This window comes from Ovis aries, chromosome X (assembly GCF_016772045.2).
Source record: "Ovis aries strain OAR_USU_Benz2616 breed Rambouillet chromosome X, ARS-UI_Ramb_v3.0, whole genome shotgun sequence".
In the NCBI taxonomy this organism is placed as follows: domain Eukaryota; kingdom Metazoa; phylum Chordata; class Mammalia; order Artiodactyla; family Bovidae; genus Ovis; species Ovis aries.
In genome coordinates this window covers 130,001,863-130,021,681 of record NC_056080.1, presented here as the reverse complement: position 1 = coordinate 130,021,681, position 19,819 = coordinate 130,001,863, and the positions used below count along the sequence as shown (strand labels likewise).

General features: G+C 44.9%; 1 long non-coding RNA gene across 2 annotated transcripts; it reads left to right on the top strand.

The window, feature by feature from the left end:
• Positions 1-288: 288 nt before the first annotated feature.
• LOC105605640 (uncharacterized) lies at positions 289-17,182 on the top strand. Of its 2 annotated transcripts, XR_006058330.2 has the most exons (4): positions 289-389; positions 721-777; positions 7,704-7,785; positions 13,914-17,182. It is a non-coding gene; the product is annotated as an uncharacterized LOC105605640 (long non-coding RNA). The 2 variants fall into 2 exon arrangements; XR_001025350.5 differs by lacking the exon at positions 721-777.
• The last annotated feature ends 2,637 nt before the right edge of the window (positions 17,183-19,819 follow it).

Here is a 19,819-nt window from a genome sequence, read left to right as displayed (position 1 = left end):
CCAAAAGAGTTGGACACAACTGAGCAACTTTCACTGTCACTTTAACCAGGGAAAACACACCCCCTTCCCTGATTGGTCCTGGGTGTAACCAATCAGACACATGCTGGCATCATCCCACATTTGCATAGGGCCTAACCTGGGAAAACACACACCCCTTGCTGGAGTGCTCCTGGGTGTAACCAATCAGGGGCATGCAGGTACTGTCACCTATTTTGCATAGGGCATAACCAATCAGGCTCCAGGGAGTGGAGACCAAAGGTATAAAAAAAGGAAGCCACGACAACTCGCGTTGGTTTTGAGGTTGCTGTTCTTCTTGTGTGTTAAGAGTTAGTTTCCACGGGAGCTGCCACTGGACCTGCCTCTGATGCGAGCTATCACCGGAGCTGCTCGTAGGTTGAGTTGTCACTATCTGGCGCTTGTCCTTTTCCTAGGTCTAGCTGTCAGTAATAGGCGCTGTCCATAGGTCAAGCTGCCCGTAGGTTGAGGTGTCAGTAATTGGTACTGTCCCTAGGTCAAGTTGTCACTGTGTAAACTTAACTGCTTGTGTTCAGTTGTGTCCTTTATGCAATCCTATGAATGGTAGCTCGCCACACTCCTCTATCCATGGGATTTTCCAGGCAAGAGTACTTGAGTGGGTGGCATGCTTTCCATTAGGGGTTCTTCTGGACCCAGGAATAGAACTCGTGCCTCATTGTGTGTGTGTGTGTGTGTGCATTGCAGGTGGATTGTTTATCACTGGCATTATCTGGGTACTTGGGAAGAAGTTGTAACTGTGCTGTAAGTACTTTTCATTAACAATATGGCTTGCTGCATGCTTAATAAAATCTTGTTTGTTTGAGCTGCATGTTATCCATGATCCCAAACTTTGTCTAGTCTGTAGTGTATGAGACTGGCCTAAGGACAAATTGCTAAGTTAGGTTGTGGTCATCTTGTGGCCAGCCCTGAGTAACAAGGTAAAGAATCAGAACTTGATTCTCTAGGCAATAGGAAGGAACAAAAGGTTTTTGACCAGAATGTGTTTGGGGGTTTACCAGTGGCTCAGCGGTTAAGAATCTGCCTACAATGCAGGAGACATAGGAGATGGGGGTTCGATCCCTGGGTCGGGAAGATCTGGAGGAAGAAATGGAAACCAACTTCAGTCTTCTTGCCTGGAGAATCCCTTGGACAGAGAAGACTGGAGGCTACAAAGGGTCAGACACAGCTGAAGCAACCAAGCATAGAGCCACTTTTAGCATAGATGTGGTGTAGAAAGGTGATTGCCTTACCCTTTCATCTCCACCATGCAACAAGTAATGACAGTGGTTCTATTATGTGAATCAGCTCTGCAGACAGACAAACTTTGGGCCACTTTCTTACTTCTGTTGGGCACTTCTGAGGCATCTTAAGGTTCTGGTTAAATGTTTGATTCCTCAAAGAAAAGTGAAAAGAAAGTGAAGTCGCTCAGTAGTGTCTGACTCTTTGCGACCCCATGGACTGCAGTGTAGTCTACCAGGCTCCTCTGTTTAGGATTTTTCAGGCAAGAGTACTGGAGTGGGTTGCCATTTCCTTCTCCAGGGTATTTTCCCAACCCAGGGGTCAAACCCAGGTCTCCTGCATTGCAGGCAGACGCTTTGCCATCTGAGCTACCAGGGAAGCCCTCCTCAAGGGAGACTAAGCTAAATTCCCTATCTTTGCTATTACCTGTATTCTTTATGCTGGACTGAGTTACTTTAAGGGTACTCTCTACTCAGAATTTTTAAAACAGTATAGTGTAGTAGTAAAGGGGGCTAATGTAAAATCACTAGTCTACAGCTGTGTAACCTAGATCAAGAAATAGAAGCACTCCAAGGCTATTTCCTCGTCTGTAAAATAATATCATTAAGAGTGCACATGTGCTCGGTTGTGTCTGACCCTTTGGCCTGCCAGGGTCCTCTGTCCATGGGATTCTCTATGCAGGAATACTGAAGAGGGTTGCCATTTCCTCCACGAGATCTTGCTGACCCAGCAATCAAATCTGTGTCTCCTGCATTGGCAGGCAGATTTACCACTGAGCTACCTAGGAAGCCCATCAGTAAGAGTACCCAATATTACATAGCTCTCGTGGGTATTACATTAGCAAGGGCTTAAAACATAGTAAGTTCTAATAAACAGTTCTTACCATTTGTATACAGATTTTAGTGGATTTTTCATAGTAGCAGATACAACATCATCTCTGAGGAAATATTTTCTGCAGGGAGCAGGGGCCATCTGACAGAAGAACTTCTCATTTATTCACCTGTTGTTCATTCATTCATTCTAAGTTGAAGCATTTATAAAAATCTACTTTTACCCTGAAATTCTTCAGGGACAACGGAGAATGTATTTTGCTTCTGTGTCTTTGGCAAGCTCACCATGTCTGTGATTCATTAGAGTCACAGGAGTGACTGAAATATTTTGGTTTCTGTCTCAGTTGAAAGAAATATTTCATCCTTCCAGTGTAAAACACTTATATTCTTATTTCTGTCTTTAAAATCCTGTTAACAGTTATACTTAACATATTCATTAGTAGCCATCAGAGGTGCCACACTTGGCTAAAACATACATTCATAAACCACAAAATTCTACACTGAAGGCTTAATATGACTCCATCCTTGAATCCTATTCCACAAAAGCATCTTACAGGTGTCTCAGCTCTGCCAAGGACTTAGTAGGACTATTCCTTCACTCCCACAGAGCTCTCACATCTACGTAATACCGTTTAATATTGTCCCCCTTGGCCCATGTGACATCTCGGTGAGAAAGCCTTCTAAACCTTTCAGGTTATGTAGTCCTCAAATCATATTAGACAATCCTGCTATGAATCGCTGGTGCAAATGCCCCAGGCATAGCTCGGGTTATGGAATCGTAACCATATGTTTCCACATTCACACCTTCAATTTCAATAAGCCGATGTGCCACGTTTATTCCCGTATCCAGAAACATGGGTAGAGAGATTATGAGGGGAAAGGAAAATAGTGCTTGCCAGTGCACAGAACAATATATCTTAGTGGGAAAATGCATAGCTCTTGGGAGACCCAGATGCCTGTGTTTCATGACAATTCCATCACTTGCTATGTTATTATCTTGGGCAATTAACATCACCTCCTGGAACCCTTAATTTTCTCATCTGGAAAATGGGATAATAATAGGACCTGCCTTATGGGCTTGTTAAGGGATTAAAAGAAAAAGCATAGCATATAATAGCATAAATATATGATTATTTCTGTGATTTGCAGGTTTCTAGTGTCAAACAACAGCACTTCTCAGGCTACTTCCTGTGTATAAACTGTAGTATTGATACTAGAGACTGTAGAGTATAGAATGATTTTTTTTATGTTGCATGAGAAACATGTGTGTTTTAAAGTACTGAGCTTAAAAAGGTAAGACTGATCTTGCTCTTCTTTTGGAAAGGATTTTTGTCTCAATAGCTTCCCAGTCTTATACAACATGTCACTCTTCTAAACCAACTTGAAACTGCAGTGACAGAACTCTCATACTGATTGCTCATCCTGAAATTTCCTCTTGCCCTAGTAAGAGCTTTCCTTCTCTGAAGGAAAAGTTAATTCATATGTTAACTTGTATGTTTTATGTTTAAAAGTTTGAATATTTTATGTACAGAAAAGACTTCTTAATGGACTTTGCTTTCATTTTTATTGTTTTCCCTATTCCCCAATCCACTCATCTTACCCACTCCACTTCCAAACACCCATTCCCACAAAAGATTATGCTATGAAAATGTAAGCAGTGAGAAAACTGTAGCAACAATGTGTCCTGGTTCTGCTGCTCCCAAATGATGGTCATCAATCATTCCTAAACAAATAGTTAGATGGCCATTAATCACTTAATATGGATTCATAGTTGCCTATATCTTTATTACCTATATTTTGTATGTATACTCTAGCCATTTGTTGAGCTACTTAACTGATGGTGGTTGGTGGTCTACTCACTAAGTCATATCCGGCTCTTGTGACCCCATGGACTGTGTAGCATGCCGTGTTCCTCTGTCCATTGAATTTTACAGGCAAGAGACTGGAGTGGGTTGCCATTTTCTTCTCCAGGGGATCTTCCTGACACAGGGATCAAGCCCTTGTTCTTGCATTGCAAGAAGAGTTTTATGGGAAAACAGGGATAGGAAAAAAAGGCCAAAGAGTATAGTAATGAGGAGCAATAAAACAAAAGGTCTAGACATAAATCATTACTTCCAAGCTCCTTTACATTAGAGCATTCATAACTTTATTTACATGAGTCATGAACATTTTGAAGGACATTTTGAAGGCATTTCCATCTAGAGAAACATTTTTAATTGTATAGTATATGAAAGATTTTTGAGGATAGTCTCAGAAAATGAACTCAATAGCACCTCTGTAAAAATGATTTAGGTTTCAGTTATGAATTATTTATATCTAAACCAACAAATCAATTTGGAAAAAATACATAAATTCCAGAACTATGTGTGTTAAAACTACTCATCTTTATGGTAATGATGACCCCATAGGCAAGACAGCGAAAGAGACAGATGTAAAGAACAGACTTTTGAACTATGTGGGAGAAGGTGAGGATGGGATGATTTGAGAGAATAGCATTGAAACGTGTATTACCATATGTAAATAGATGACCAGTGCAAGTTCAATGCATGAAGCAGGGCACTCAAACCCGGTACTCTGGGACAATCCAGAGGGATGGGTCGGGAAGGGAGGTGGGAGTGGGGTTTTGGGGGTTCAGGATGGGGGGACATATGTATACCCATGGGTGACTCATGTTGATGTATGGCAAAAACCACCACAATATTGTAAAGTAACTAGCCTCCAAATTAATTAATTTTTAAATAACTTTGTCTTTAATCACTTTCCCCAAATCTGGTTTGATGTAGATTAGTCTTAAGTTATGTCCTATTATGTGGTACATGTTCCCATATTTTCCTAAATGGAAGCTACAAAATAGTCTCTTCTAGATGTTTTGATGTCTTTAAAATTAATGGGAATGACTGCATTACATTATACAAACCATAATAGATAATTATACTAATAGTCCCAGTCAATGCTAAGTCGCTTAGTTGTGTCCAACTCTTCGTGACGCCGTGGACTACAGCACACCAGGCCTCCCTGCCCAGCACCAACTCCCGGAGTTCACCCAAACCTATGTCCATTGAGTCGGTGATGCCATCCAACCATCTCATCCTCTGTCGTCCCCTTCTCCTCCTGCCCTCAATCTTTCCCGGCATCAGTTCAGTTCAGTCGCTCAGTGTCTTCTCAAATAAGTCAGCTCTTCACATCAGGTAGCCAAAGGATTGGAGTTTCAGCTTCAACATCAGTCCTTCGAATGAACACCCAGGACTGATCTCCTTTAGGATGGACTGGTTGGATCTCCTTGCAGTCCAAGGGACACTCGAGAGTCTTCTCCAACACCACAGTTCAAAAGCATCAGTTCTTTGGTGCTCAGCTTTCTTTATAGTCCAGCTCTCACATCCATACATGACTACTGGAAAAACCATAACTTTGACTAGATGGACCTTTGTTGGCACAGTAATATCTCTGCTTTTTAATATGCTGTCTAGTTTGGTCATAACTTTCCTTCCAAGGAATAAGTGTCTTTTAATTTCATGGCTGTAATCACCATCAGCTGTGACTTTGGAGCCCCCAAAAATAAAGTCTTCCACTGTTTCCCCATCTATTTGCCATGAAGTGATGGGACCAAAGTGACCCCAGATTGTGGTACTTTTTGAGTTTTTTTTTTTAAGTGACATAACTTCACTGTTTCCTTCTTAACTTTTACATGTATAAGCTACCATTTCTTACTGTTGCCAGTTTCCCTTTAAGCAGATTTTCTAATTTGATTCAAGCATTTGTTCATTCAAAAATATTTATTGTCAGACACCATGGTGGACATCAGAGATGTGACAAAAGATACAATCCCTAACAGATACCTAGGAGCCCACAGAGCAATGGAAGGACAGACAAGTGAAGAGACAAATACACCATGTGCTAGATGCTAAAATAAAACTAATCACAGGGTACTATAGGGACATATAATAGAGATTATCTAATTTAGATGGGGTGAGGGAACAAGTCAGAGTTGTCTGTGAAGTCTTCCTGAAAGAAGTTATCACTGAGCTGAGTTTTGAAGGATAATCAAGAGTTACCAAAATGTAGTAGGTAAAGGATGATTGAAGATGGTTTAAGAAGATAGACTTTCCTGGTGGCTCAGATGGTAAAGAATGTGCCTGCAGTGCAGGAGACGGGTTCGATTCCTGGGTCAGGAAGATCCCCTGGAGAAAGGAATAGCAACTCATGCCAGTATTCTTGCCTGGAGAATTCCATGGACAGAGGAGCCTGGTGAGCTACAGTCTATGGGGTCACAAAGAGTTGGACACGACTGAGTGACTTACGCTTTCAAGAAGATCATACTGTAACGTGGTAATCCAGACAAGAAGTAATGTGGTCTTGAATGGTAGTAGCAGTTCAGAAGGAGAGTAGGAGAGAGATGAGAGACATTTGGGAGGTATTACTCAACACAACTTAGTGATTCATTGCAGTAAGGGAGGGGCAGAGTCTAGGAATAAGCTTGGATCAAAGGGGTGAATAAAGGAATCATGAAGTTGCATTAAAAATACAGAAGTAGTGTGAAGAGGAAGTTAGATTAAGCTTTGAACATGTTAGGTTGAGTGGATATTTTCAGCAGGGAATTAGATATATATGGTATCAAGTGCTAGAAACACAAAGAGATGCCAAGCTTTTACTCTGCTGTGGGTGAAAGAAACAGCAGACCAAGTTCATTTAATCTGTGCATAAAATAAGAGAAATAGTTCTGACAGGACCTGAGGAGCTTCTGTATGAAAAAGCTTTATAGTGATGACTTTTTGGTAACTGGAGAAGGAAATGGCAACCCACTCCAGTATTCTTGCCTGGAAAATTCCATGGACGGAGGAGCCCAGTAGGCTACAGTCCATCGGGGTGGCAAAGAGTCAGACATGACTGAGTGACTTCACTTTCTTTTCTTTCTTGGTAACAGCTGTTGTGTTTGTAATTGGCATCTTTAACATGTACAAAACAGTTTTGATTTCCACTGGCACCCTAACATAGTCACTCTATTAGCTACTGCTAAGTCACTTCAGTCGTGTCTGACTCTGCAACCTCATAGACGGCAGCCCACCAGGCTCCCCCGTCCACGGGATTTTCCAGGCAAAGTACTGGAGTTGGGGTGCCATTGCCTTCTCCGCACTCTGAGTCCCATCTTATTTTCCTTATAGCATCTGTCTCCTTATGAGACTCATTTTGCATGGTGCTTGAAGGAAAGTTGCGTGGCTCAAGGTAGCCTGGAGTTAAAACACTCCTCCAGGTCCTCCCCACCATTCTAGGCAAAAGAAAGAACTCTCTCACCCGAAGGAAAAATAGACATTAGTTTTTTTACACCCAGCTCCAAGCCGGCCCGGCCTCTGACCGATCTCCAGAACTCCTTGTCCCAGCCATTTAAGAGAGAACTACTCCCAGCAACCTTGGAGAAGAACAGACCCCCTTAAGACAGTAGCTTTCTCTTAGATAAGTGCAACAGTTCACTAATCTGATTGCTGCCCCTTCTCGCCTCATTAAAGGTGATCTGTTCCTGTTGAGTGCCAGTCTTGTTCTTTTTCTGAACCTCGCCAACTCTAACTCCGTACCTTCTGTTTTTGGTGCCGAAACCCAGGAGTTGAGGTTCTTTCTCCTTCACAGCTCTTTGGAGTGTGGAAGCCTGCCGAGCTCACTTTCCTGCCTGGGCTTTGAAGAACTCTTCGAGAGGATGCCCTGTGCCTTGGTGAGTGATACAAGTCCTGTGTAAGGGCTTGATTGGTTTTCCACATACCCCAAGGAATATTGGCCTCTCTCTCTCTTCCTTCCTGCTTTCTCTACATTCTCTTTTTTGTGAGACCGACCAACTCCAGGACACAGGCCTTTTGCCATTCGACCGCTTTACATGCAATACTCCATTCAAGCCAGCCCCTAAATTAAGGTAAGATCCAATCTGGACAGTTTTCTAGAGGCACCCTAAAACTTAGTCCTCTCCGGGTACCAGGGACTCCCCAGCCTAGGGCCACTCTGTAGGCAATGGTGGGGGATGCTCCACCTCAACACAGAGCTCTCTTCTCATAACTACTATTGTGACTACAGGTCACAACTCGAGCTCCCAATAGGAGCCTCTGCTTGCCTTTGAATTATAGAGTCTGTCTGGCCAATTTGTCCCAAAGGACTCCTCTCTAGCCTGTGTTCTCAAAAGTCTCAAGCCACTCTCTCTCACTGAACTCAAGGCTAACCACTTAAAACAACTGTGTGTACAGATCTGGCCTCAATACCAATTAAACAACCAAAATCACTGGCTTGAGTTTGGGACTTTTGATTTCAATATTTTATCAGATCTCACTAACTTCCTCAAATGGAATGGCAAAGGGTTGGAGATCCCATATGCCCAAGCCTTTTGGGCCCTTCAAGCAGGCCCTCCCTATGCAAGAACTGCTTCACCCATGAGGTCCTTCTATGCACCTTGCCTCCCAAACAAAAGGACTCCTCTTCAGCTAACCACCAGTCATGACCTTCTGCACCCCTAGAGTTTGACCCAGCAGACAAGCCCCCTCCCTATCTGCCAACTCTGTCCTTCCCCCTCATCCAGTTTACCTACTGACCCCAAAACCTCTGCTGACTCCCCCTAACCCTGCTACCCCATCTCCCTGACTCCCCCTCTCCTCTTCCCTCTCCTCCTACCACACGGTCACATACCCAACATATGTTTCCCCTGAGAGAGGTAGCAGGGCCAGAGGGCCCCACCCGAGTCCACGTGACATTTTCATTGTCAGATATGAGCCAGATAGAAAAATTAGGGTCATTTTCTGAAAACCCTGCCAGATACAGGAAAGAATTCCTGAGACTCTCCCAGGCCTATTACCTCACTTGGAGTGACATACATTCTAAATGCCACTCTCACCCCAGATGAAAAAGCATAATTGGCAAGCAGCAAAAGCCCATGCCAATCACTTATATAACTAAGACCAGGATAGCCCAGTTGCTGATGAGGTGGTACCTCAATTAGATCCCCACTGGACTTACCAGCCCAGTGACCCAGATATCAAGAGACTCAATCATATGATTACTTGCCTTCTAGAAGGAATGCAGAAAAATGCTCATATTTATGTCAATTATGATAAAAGAAATCACCCAAGGGGCAGACACAAATCCAGCCTTATTCTTGGCATGCCTCAATAAAGGCAGTCCAAAAGTTTTATCAACCTAGATACCACCACCCCTGCTGGGTTACTCTACCTAGATTTCACCACCCCTGCTGGGTTACTCTACCTTCATGTTCATCAGCCAGTCCGCCCCTGACATGAGATGCAAGCTTCAACAGCTAGAGAAGGGCCCTGAGACACCCCCCCAAAGAGACCTAGAAGTAGCCTTCAAGGTGTTCAATAATAGGAAGAAGCTAAAAGAGAAAAAGACTGTGAGAGAAAAGCTAAATACGCCTTTTTGGTGGCAGCAATTAAGGGAAGAGATCAGCCCGGCCCAAGTCATCCCAGACTGGAACTTAAGACGTTCCCCCCTCCCCAAGACCCTGGTTCCAGTGCAACCAGTCAGGACGCTGGGCAAAGGCATCTCCGAACCCACGGCCCCCCACAAAAGCATGCCCAACCTGTGGCCAATGGGGACACTGAAAGATGGGACTGTCCCCAGGGACATGCTGATGCCCCTGGAGAGGCCCCCACCTCCCAAACCTAGACATGGAATGTCCACAGAGACGCCCTGGCACCCCTGGGGAGATCCCTACTTCTCCCCAGAACCCCAGCCCAACACTACGAGAGTTATTCCAATGACAGGGCCCAGGTTCCAGCCCCCTGGCCTGTGTTCCAGACATGAGCTTGGAACTTAGGGTAGATGGGGTAGTGGCTGGAAAAAGGATCTCCTTTATAGTAGACACTGGAGCCACTTTCTCTCTCTTAACTTCCTACTCTGGCCTAACTCAAGACTCAGAACTCACAATCAAGGGAGTCTCTGGAGTTCCCTTAAGGCCAAAAATCAGACCTCCGTTACTCTGTCAATTTGGAAAATCGACCCTCATACACACATTCCTCATAATGCCTAAGTGCCCAGTGGCACTCCTAGGGAGACAGCTATTATCCAAATTGGGAGTCTTTATTACCATACTTCGCCCCTTGATACAGTCTATATATTCTGCATGCAGATGGCACCTGGACCATCCCTATCCCTCACCCCCGACTTTCCCTTGGATCTACCCACCTTAGACCCCCAAGTCTGGAACACTGATCACCCATCTATAGCCAAACATCATCCCCCAGTCCACATTACCCTAAAAGACCCCTCGACTATAATCAGCCAACAACAGTACACTCTCACCCCAGAGGCCCACAGGGGACTTAAGCCTATCATAGACTGTCGTCGTCAAGCCTCTATGTTAATTTCTACCCATTCACCACACAACACCCCTATTCTGGCAGTAAGAAAGGGACCAAACTCTTGGAGACTGGTCCAGGACCTGAGAAAAATGAATGAGACTATGACGCTGACATTCCCAGTAGTTCCTAATCCTTAAACCCTTCTGTCTGCCATACCCCCACCTGCAACCCACTTCACAGTTTTAGATCTCAAAGATGCCTTTTTCACTATCCCCCTCCACCCCCTCTCCCAACCCCTTTTCACCGTCACCTGGCAAGACTCCAAGACTCACATTTTGTAACTAACATGGACAGTTCTCCCCCAGGGGTTCAGAGACAGCCCCGACTTTTTTGGACAGGCTTTACAAAAGGACCTACAGACATTCGACGTAGCCCCAAGTCATCTCCTCCAATAGGTTGATGACCTCTTTCTTTGTAGCCCAACCTGAAAACTCTGTCTTCAACATACTGCCAAACTCCTTGGGGCCCTGGGGCCCTGGGATCCTGGGGTTATCGGGTGTCCTGATCCAAAGCCCAAGTTGTACAGACGAACATCACCTACCTGGTTCTCTCCATATCCCACCAACAAACAACTATTCCCCCAGATAGAATCCAGGCCTTAATTAACTGTCCACTTCCAAAAACAAAAAGGGAGCTTCTGTCTATCCTTGGCCTCCTAAACTTTTTCTGTATCTGGATCCCTAACTTCTTCCTCATTGCAAAGCCACTCTATGAGGCTACAAAAGGATGTCTAGATGAGCCCCCTCTTTAACCCCTCCTCGCTGGCCAATCCTCTTCACCAGCTCACCCATAGCCGCCTCCAAGTGCCAACTCTCCACTTGCCAGATCGCACCAGACCATTCTTTCTCTTTGCCCATTCCAAACAAGGAAAGACCCTGGGACTTCTGTGTCAGCAGGCCGAAGACATTTGGGCTCCCATAGCCTATTAAAACAGTTTGACATGGTGACCAAGGGGTGGCCTCCCTGCATACAGGCCATGGCTGCTAATCGCAGCCCTTGTACCCAAAGCAAATAAACTCTCTAGACATGCCCCTTTAACAGTCTATTCTCCACACACCTTCCGAGATGTACTATCACATCGGGCCTTCCTCTCCCTGCTTCCAGGCTACAGGTCCTACAATCCTTTCTCCTCGACCCTCTGCTCTCATTCTCCCCCTGCTCTCCCTTCCCTGTCAGCTTATCACCCACATCCTCTACAACAGGCCCCTTCCTACATAGCTGCAGCCTAACAGATCAGCCCATCCTAGAGCCAGACACCCCACACAGGTTCGTTGATGGCAGCTCCCAAAAATCCCCACCCTTCGCGGCAGGATGTGCCATCATCCAGGGGGACCCTTGTCACAATCATGGGACCCAGAGAACTGAGGCTTCACCTCTGCCACCTCACACCATCTCCCAATAGGCAGAACTGATAGCTCTCACCAGAGCTTTAACTCTGGCTAAAAATCTAAGGGTTAACACCCACACAGACCCCAAATATGCCTATAACATACTTCACTCAAACATCCTAATATGGAGAGAGAGTGGTTTCCTAACCCAAAAGGGATCCCCCATTATTAATTCAGACTTGATCCACAAACTTCTAGAAGCAGCACTCTTACCAAACAAAGTCGCCATCCTCCACTATAGGGGACATCAAAAGGGAAGTCTCATATCAGCCTACAACAATCCTGCAGACCAGAAGGCAAAAGAGCCCTATCCCATCCCTCCCTCCAGTCCCATTATCTTAGCCCTGACTCCAACCCAACCACCACCAGAGAAAGCCTCTCTTATCTACACTTTCTTTCACTCCTCGTCCAAGGCACTCCAACAGTTCCTCTGTAACCACTTCCCCATATCCACTGCTGACCAACAATATTTAGGTAACCTTACCCGCTCCTGTCAAATATGTCAATGTATTAATCACAATTCCAACCTTAAACCTATCTCCTTTCCAACCCATCAAATGCGAGGTAGCCTCCCAGCACAGGATTGACAGATAAGACTTTACTCATATGCCCCTGGTTCAGTGATTCAGATACCTCCTGGTCCTTGTGGACACTTTCTCGGGATGGGTAGAACATTTCCCACTACAAACAAAAGAGCCCACATTGTGGCCCAAATCCTCCTCACAGAAATTATCCTCAGGTTTAGCCTGCTTTCATCCCTACAGTCTGATAAGGGCCTGGAATTTATTTCCAAGGTCACCCAACAACTTGTCTAATTCTTACAGATACCCTAGAAACTTAACATTCCATATTGTCTCCAGTCCTCAGGAAAGGTAGAAAGGATGAATAGGATAATCAAAGAAACTTTTACCAAATTAACCCTCGAGGTATATCTGGATTGGACTAAACTTTTGCCGATTGTTCTCAGAGTGCGGGCTTTGCCCAGAAAGCTCCTGGGGCTGAGCCCCTTTGAGGTGATGTACGGAAGGCCCATGCTCCCTCCTGGACTCCCCGCTGAACCTCCTCCCATACCAAGCTTCCAACACTCCCCTCTGCTGGCGGAACTCCACAATGCCCTCTGGAAATTCGTCAACCATAGCCTGCCCCTGACCCCCAAGCCCCATTGCCCCCTTTACAAACTGGGGACATTGTCTATCTGTATGATAATCCCCACGGTGACCTAAACCCAAAGTAGCAGGGACCATTCAGAATCATACTGCTTACCCCAACTGCAGCTAAACTCTAGAAGGTCACCTCCTGGGTACACCTCTCTCGCCTAAAACGGGTCACTTCTGATCCTGCATTGCCCTCCTTAACTGATCCCTATCAGGTCTCTCTCACTGGGCCTACCTCTTAAAAATCACCCAGCGACAACCTCTGCTGACCATCCAAGAAGACACTGAATGACCTAGACACTTTTTAACCTACAGCTGTTCCTGACCCAACAGCTCCAACCCTGATAAAACAGAGATGTGCCTAGGCAAAAGCCTGTAGTTAACTGTTATCACGTTATTGAAATAGACAACCCACTTTGCCTGAGATGTCAGCCTTAGATTAGTCCAACTTCAAGCAAAAAAAAAAAGGGGGGGGGCAAAGAGACCTTTTCAATCTTGAAGCAGAAAACACTGAGATCTCTGTTTTTCTGGATATATACGTATATCTCAGTGTATGTCTTTGTCTTCGGATAATATTGCTGAAGTTAATTTATAAATGAGCTAAACAACAGTTCATGGTTTCTGAAAGGAAGTAAGATGCATGTTTTCAGTAAAAAAGGTATAAGAAATAGAATTACATTTTATTAAGAGAAAAAGGAAATATGGCTGTTCTATGAATGGACAAATAAAGTGATGAATACAGAAAGTATAAAGGTTTGTGGCAAGCAGAAAAGAGTTTTGTGCATGATACAAGTGTCTTAAGACATTAAACTGCCTTTGCAAAAAAAAAAAAAGTTTCTATCCCATTACCCACTGGAGTCACCTCCTGGGTACACCTCTCTCACCTGATCTCTGATCCTCCGCTGCCCTTCTTAACTGACCCCTATCAGGTCTCTCCCACAGGGCCTACCTCCTTAAAAATCACCCAGCGACAACCTCTATCGACCATCCAAGAAGACACTGAATGACCTGGACACTCTTCAACCTACAGCTATTCCTGACCCAATTACTGCAAGACCTCTGGACCAGTGCCTTGACAGGAACCTCCTTTGAAGACCTGACCATGCTGGTGTCTCAACTGTGGCTTCAGGGAACCTTCTACAACCTGACTCCAGATGAAATTGGTTTCTTTACTCTCATTCTCTACATCATTCTACATTCTAATGAACACTGTTCCTCCTCAGACTCAAGCAACCACCAACTTGGGACCTTCTGCTCCTCGCCCTGACTGGCCTCTTCCTGTCTCTCTAACTGCACTCTTCATCTTAGTCCTTGCTATAGGCCTAATAACTATCTCCCCTCAGGACTGGTCTTTCCAATGGTATCACCTAGGTTGTTACCCTGTGTTCTACTCCTAGGGTACCATTTCCTCTGCACTGCCCAACAGAACCATTATTCCTTATCCTTGCTGTGCTCCCCAGCCTTCTGGCTAGTCCCTGTCCCTGCTCAGACATTTATTCCTATGTTCACTCCTCATGTTATAATATGGCTCCAAGACCATGCACCATGAATCTCGGGGAGTGGGGAAAGACCAAACCCCTACTCATTGTTAAAGTACAAAAGAGAAGAAGTTTCATGAGCACCTACCCTAAGCTAAATGAAAAAAAATGTTTCTATCCCATTACCCACTGGGGGTACTCAGACGGGGGCGGGATACTAGATCAATCAGAAAAAAAAAAAGTTATAAAGAACTTAATTTACCAGTTACAGGCGACCCCTGAGCCTTATAAATACCTAGACCTCCTTTCCCAATTACGGCCTCTCCTAAAACCTCCCTCTGATAACCAACACCTTACCCGCCTTCTCAACTCTTCTTTAGAATTCTTCCAGTACACACAACACACATCCCAGTGTTGGATATGCATGTCACTGTCTCCCTCACCATACATAGCAATTCCCTTACCCTCAACCTGGCTGTTACAGGACAACTGTACCTTGCCTTCCAAACAAAAAACCACACAACTTATTGGGCCAGTCTCTGACAATGTCCTACTCGCAGCCTCTTCAAACCCAACCTGTAACAACGACTATAGTCCCAACTACACTGGTCTTGCAAACTCTGCTCCCTCCTTCTATTCCACTTGGGTTCTCTGGAACAGCACAAATAATTGCACCAACCGGGGAATCTTCATTCTCTGTGGGACCTATGCATATTCATGTGTCCCTCTTGACCCCTCTGGACCTTGCATCTTGGTCTTCCTGACCCCAGGTCTAACATTCCTCAAAGAAGAAGAGATAGAACAAATAGTCTACCCCCAAGGGAAACTTTCCCACAGAAAAAGATGAGCTGTCATACCCCCGCTCCTGATTGGGACTGGCATAGCAGCAGCCCTAGGCACCGGAATTGGGGGCATCTTGACCTCAGCCCATTTTTACTACAAGCTGTCCCAAGAACTTAATGAGGATATGGAGCAAGTAGCAGAGTCCTTCATTTCGATCCAAAGACAAATTAACTCATTAGCTTCTGTGGCTCTACAAAATAGGCGAGCCCTGGACCTTCTCATGGAGAAGGCAATGGCACCCCACTCCAGTACTCTTGCCTGGAAAATCCCATGGGTGGAGGAGCCTGGTAGGCTGCAGTCCATGGGGTCGCTAAGAGTCGGACACGACTGAGCGACTTCCCTTTCCCTTTTCACTTTCATGCATTGGAGAAGGAAATGGCAACCCACTCCAGTGTTCTTGCCTGGAGAATCCCAGGGACGAGGGAGCCTGGGGGGCTGCAGTCTATGGGATCGCACAGAGTCGGACACGACTGAAGCAACTTAGCAGCAGCAGCAGCAGAACCTTCTCATCACAGAAAAGGGAGGGACCTGCCTCTTTCTAGGGGAAGGAAGACTGCTGCTATTTTATTAATGAAATGGACATAGTCCAGGGCAGAGTTGAAGAACTTAGAGACAGAATTGAATGCCACAAAAAAGAGTTAAAAAACCTTTACACTCCTCAAAACCTGTTCCAACAGGCCCTCCCTTGGTTATTCCCTTTCTTGGGACCATTGGTACTTATTTTATTCCTCTTATTTGGGCCCTGTCTCTTCAATCTCTGAAAGGTTTCGCCAAGAACAGATTTGGGCCATCTCTTGAGACCAAGTCAAGACTGTTCTTTTGCTTGAAACCCTGGCAGCCAGAATAAAAATTCAACACCACAGGCCTTAGACTTCCTTCCTCCCAGACTACAAACCCCTGACCCTCATTATCAGCACGAAGAAGCCCTGAACATTAACGGCACCCACATCTCTTTCTCTTTATATATATATATTCCTTAAAGTCTGGAATGAAGGAAAGTTGCATGGCTCAAGGTTGCCTGGAGTTACAACTCCCCTCCACGTCCTTCCCACCATTCTAGGCAAAAGAAAGAACTCTCACCCAAAGAAAAAATAAGACATTAGGTTGATTATGCCCAGCTCCAAGCCAGCCCAGCCTCTGGCTGATCTCCAGAACTCCTTGCCCCAGCCATTTAAGAGAGAACTACTCCCAGCAACCTTGGAGAAGAACAGGCCACCTTAAGACAGTAGCTTTCTCTTACATAAGTGCAGCAGTTCGCTAATCTGACTGCTGCCCCCTCTCATTAAAGGTGATCTGCTCCTGTAGAGTGCCAGTCTTGTTCTTTTTCTGAACCTCGCCTACTCTTAACTCCGTACCTTACAGTGCTTTATTTATCACCTGTTTCACAACACCCTCAATACACATACTAGAAAAGAGGGCATTGATATTATCTGTCTTGCTCACATTTGTATTCATATCTCTTATAGTTCTCATATGTATCTCATACAGTTCTTAGTATCTAATAACTGCTCAATAAATTTGTTAAAAGTTGAATAAATGAAAACATTTTTATTATTCAGAGAACTTTTTGTCTCATACTGCCTGGTTCTGGGTTGCATTGTGTTTTTCTCTGTGTGTATGTCATAAGATTACAAAATCATGAGATTGATAAGTTTATGTGGTTCATAAACTGGCTCTGAATATACATATATATATATTTACCCAGAAAATTACATTTTTACAGAATGGACAGACGTAAAATGCAGTCTGTAAAAAATAGATTTTCCAGAAACTAGTCATTTGCCCTATTAACATGCTGAGAATTCTAATCTATTTAATGATAGAATAAATTTCTGACTTTGTATACTTTCTACAATACACTGAAGCACAATAAAAGACAAGTTCTAAAAATATCACTGAAGGCTTCTGCGCTTACGTTTTGAAAATTTTACTCCAGGGGGCAGTCCCAAGATGGCAGAAGAATAGGATGGGGAGACCACTTTCTCCCCTACAAATTCATCAAAAGATCATCTGAATGTTGAGCAATGTCCACAAAACAACTTCTAGACGCTAGCAGAGGATGCTGGTGGACGACACCTGGCACCCAGAAAGACAGCCCAATCTCTTCAAAAGGAGGTGAAGTGAAAGTGAAGTTGCTCAGTCAAGTCTGACTGTGTGACCCCATGGACTGTAGCCTACCAGGCTCCTCCATCCATGGGAATTTCCAGGCAAGAGTACTGGAGTGGGTTGACATTTCTTTCTCCAAGAGGTCTTCCCCATCCAGAGATTGAACATGGGTCTCCCTCATTGTAGGCAGACGCTTTACCATCTGAGCCACCAGGGAAGTCTCAAAAGGAGGTAGGATAAAATATAAGAGATGAAAACTGAGACAAAAGATTTAGGGATGGAGGCCCGTCCTGGGGAGAGAGTTGTGAAGAAGGAAAAGTTTCCACACAATAGGAAACCCTCTCACAGGTGTGTCTGTGAGGAGCTTTGGAATCTCAGAAGGCAATATAAGTGGGGGGGGGGGGAGGGAATAACAGAATACACACCAAACTGCAACTGCCAGTGGAGAAGTAGCCTGGATACTGTGCGTCTGCCAGCAGCAAGTGGAGCTGGGCAAGGAGATGCAGGCTGCATCATCAGTCCCTAGGGTAAGGACTGGGCTTGAATGCCTTGAGGGCAATCTAAGGGAGCTAAAGTGCCATAGCACCCCCCCCCCAAAAAAAAAGACCTTTCCCGCGAAAGACTGTAATCCTGCATGGTGACCCCTGGAGCCGTCACAGAACAAAAGATTGTGCCCCTAACGAATACCAAAGGAGAGCAAGATGGCTGCCATTTAGGGCCCTACCTCCCTGGAGGCAGAGAGGCATGTGTATGACAGCCAGAGCTGGAAGGCAAGGAGTGGCTACAATATTGGTCCCAGAGATCACATCTTCCAGCAAACTGAGCAGGCTGCCAGTTGCTTACCACATCTTCCTGGGATCCTGGGTGGTTCACATCTGCCAGTAGTGTCACAGCCTGAGATAAGCTCCCCAGAGGAGATACACGTCAAACCTGGGACTGTGCCCTCACAGCACATATGGGAAACCAAGCAGCCGGGATCATGGAGGTGCATAATATGCATGGCCCACCTGGGACAGTCCACTTGCCAAGCACCCAGTCACTTGAGCAGCTTGGACCTGGGAAGGGCACAAAACACACAGCCCATGTGGGTCTGTGACCTTGCAGAACACCTGAGAATCTGAGAGGCTTAGACCTGGGAAGTGCTCAAAATGCAGGGCTCACCTGGGACAGTGCCCTTGCAGAGCACTCTAGAGGCTGAGCAGTGTGGACCTGGGAAGTACACATCACCGTGGGCTGTGGCAAACCCAGTGTGGTCCATCCACCCACTGTAAGCACTCCCCACACATGCCAGTGGTATCTGTTTGCAGTGTCCGTCCCTCTCCACAGCACAGTCGAACAAGTGAGCCTTTGCCCACTTGTGTCAGGACAGAAATTAGACACTGAAGAGACTTGCAAACAGAGGAAGGCAAAATAAACAAAGAAGGGGGAACCGCTCCAGGAGTGACAGGTGCAACAGAATGAAACCCTGCAATTACTGCTGAGACTGTGTATTTGAGGAGCAGCTATAGACCTTGAGACTAAGTACAAGCCAGAAGAAGGGACTATCTGACACAAAACTGACCCCATACTGCCCACAACAGCTCCTGAAAAACTCCTAGGTATATTTTTACTATTATCACTTTTTAAAATTTGAAAAATTTTAATTCTTTATGACTCTTGCCTTTCATTTTTATAGCCTACTATTACCTTTCAAAAAAAAAACCCTATCTTTAACAACAAATTCCATATATATTTTAATTTTTGTGATCAATTTTGTTTTGCATTTTTATATTGTATTTGTCAGAGTCTAACCTCTGTTCTAGGTTTTTAATCTTTGCTTTTTTATATTTGTAATCAATTTTGTACCTTTAAGAATCTAATCTTCAGTATCCATTTTCACGTAGGGATTAGATTACTGGCTTGATTGCTCTCTTCCCCTCTTGACACTCCCTTTTCTCCTCCAAGTGACCTCTATCTCCTTCCTCCTTCTTCTCTTCTTCATATAACTCTGTCAGTCTCTCTGGGTATGGAGAGTTGTTGGCTGTGGAGTTGGCTGTTGATGGCTCCACAGTTCCTGGCTGTGGAGAGTTGTTTCACCATCAGCCTAAGGGTTTCATCTTCTGTGCTATATGGATAGAGAAGTATTTAGGCTACTGTAAGAGAAGGACTGAAACCCAGAGGCAGGAGGCTTAACTCCAGAACTTTAGAACATCATAGAACTCCTGATTCCAGGGAACACTGATAGACAAGAGCTAACCCAAAAGTCTCCATACCTACACTGAAACTAAGCTCCACTGAAGAGTCAACAAGTTCCAGTGCAAGACACACCATGCTAATTCTCCAGCAAAACAAGAACACAACCTTAAACATTAAAAGATGGGCTTCCCAAAGCCATGCCAAGCCCATAGACACCCCAAAACTCACTACCAGACACCTCATTGC